Genomic DNA, 2,616 nt, shown 5'->3' with positions numbered 1-2,616 from the left:
GGCACTTAAGACTGCAGCTTATATTCTTAATAGTGTGCCAACTAAGGCAACTGCCAAAACACCTTATGAGCATTGGACTGGGCGAAAGCCTTATAGGCCTCATGAGCATTGTCCAACTGAGGCAAGGCCTTATAGGCCTCATGAAAAGAAATTGGACTCTCGTACAGTGAGCAGTTACTTTATTGGTTACTCTGAAAAATCAAGGGGCTATAAATTTTATGACCCTAATTTTAAATTCCTATTTGAGATGGGTACAACCACGTTCTTTGAGGATATTGAGTTTGAGGGGAAAGATAAGGTTAGAAACTTTGTCTTAGAGGACAAATTTGTATCTATTCCAGATGCGATTCATATGGATTTGATGAAGCAAATTCGGAACCTCTTCAAGACATAGCTTATGATGTTTTTCCTGCTCAAGATGAGTTGGTAATTCATGAAGGACAAACTCAAAACCCTCAAGAACATGGACAAGAGTTGCAAGAGCCAATAGCTTTGTGTAGATCCACTAGAGAAAGGAGAAATGCAATTCCAGATGACTACATTTGCTTTCTCCTGGAACATGAGGGTGATGGCTTAATTGATAATGATCCATTAAACGTTCGTGAAGCCATCCAAAGTTCCAATTCAGAAAAGTGAGTTGAAGCAATGAAAGAGGAGTAGAAATCCATGCAAGACAATAAAGTTTGGGAACTTGTCCCATTACCAGAAGGTAAGAAATCCATTGGTTGCAAATGGTTTTTTAAGAGCAAGCGGGATTCTAATGGTAATATGGAGAGGTATAAGGCGCGTCTTGTAGCTAAGGGTTTTACTCAGAAGGAAGGGATTGACTATAAAGAGACTTTCTCTCCAGTTTCATCGAAAGACTCTCTTAGGATAATCATGACTCTTGTAGCACATTATAATTTGGAGCTTCATCAGATGGATATCAAGACAGCTTTTCTCAATGGAAACATTGATGAAAAGGTTTATATGGTGCAACCAGAAAACTTTATAATGGGAGACTAAAAGAATATGGTTTGCAAATTGACAAAATCCATTTATGGGCTAAAACAGGCGTCTCGTCAGTGGTACCACAAATTTCATGAGTTGATTCTCTCTTTTGGTTTTGAGATGAATTCAGTCGAGGATTGTGTGTATCACAAGTTCAGTGGGAGTAAGTATATTTTCTTGCTTTTGTATGTGGGTGACATACTGCTTGCCACTAATGATGTGGGTACCTTGTTAGAAACCAAGAAATTTCTATCCAGTAATTTTGAAATGAAAGATCTTGGTGAAGCTTCATTTGTATTAGGAATTCAGATACATCGAGATAAATCTTGGGGTATTCTTGGATTATCACAAAATAGCTATATAGAAAAGGTACTTAAAAGATATGGCATGCAGGACTGTAAACCAATGGATACTCCAGTTTCTAAGGGAGACAAATTTAGTCTTAATCAATGCCCTAAAGGAAATCTGGAAATTTAGGAAATGCAAAATATCCCTTATGCATCAGCTATAGGGAGTCTTATATATGCTCAAGTTTGTACGCGTCCGGATATAACGTTCATAGTTGGGGTTTTAGGCAGATATATGAATAATCCAGGAATAGAGCATTGGAAAGCAGCCAAAAGGGTCATGAGGTACTTAAAGGGAACAAAAGATTATATGCTCACATATAGAAGATCAGACCAATTAGAGATCATTGGGTATTCTGACTCCGATTTTGCGGGATGCCAAGATAGTAGACGATCTACTTCGGGCTATGTTTATCTGTTGGCTGGTGGTGCAATTTCTTGGCGCTCTGCCAAGCAAACTCTTGTGGCTTCATCCACCATGGCAGCTGAATATATAGCATGTTATGAGGCATCACATCAGTCACCATGGCTGAAAAATTTTGTCACTGCACTGCGAATTGTGGAAAGAATTGAAAGACCACTAAAGTTATATTGTGACAATAGGTCAGCCGTGTTGTTCTCCAACAACAATAGGAGTTCGGCAAAGTCGAAACACATCGACATTAAGTTCCTAGTTGTTAAGGAGAAAGTACAAAGTGGACAACTTTCCATAGAACACTTAGGCACTAACTCCATGATTGCGGATCCTCTTACAAAATCACACCCAAGGTCTTTCATGAGCATACTGCTCACATGGGTGTTCTACAATGTGAGGATTTTTTGGTTTAGTGGGAGTTAGAATGTGTACGCCTTTATTATGTTCTATGTAATTTCAGTATTATGTATAGATACTTTGTATTCAAACTTCAGTTGATTAACCATTCAGTTTAGTATTCTGTCTTTATACTTTGTACAATAAGGTTTTATGTTATTATTAAGGATCTCACTAAAGTTAAGTAGGACCAGNACATGTACGTATCATATTCATGTGATTTTCATGCTACACATTTCATGTTGAATCTATGTCATTTGCTTGTGTCAATGTTGGTGATCATTGTTGAATTAGTCATGATTGATATGGCGAAATTCACTGTGATTCGATATGGAGACATGACTAATGGACGAGATAATTTGGATATGTCTGAGTCATAATGGCAATATTTAAGCGTGTGATAAGGATAACACGTATGGTGAATCATATATGTGACCAGTGGGAGATTGTTAGAATTTCTGACAATTT

Source organism: Lupinus angustifolius, chromosome LG14, assembly GCF_001865875.1.
Source record: "Lupinus angustifolius cultivar Tanjil chromosome LG14, LupAngTanjil_v1.0, whole genome shotgun sequence".
Taxonomy (NCBI): Eukaryota; Viridiplantae; Streptophyta; class Magnoliopsida; order Fabales; family Fabaceae; genus Lupinus; species Lupinus angustifolius.
This window is presented reverse-complemented; position numbering follows the sequence as displayed.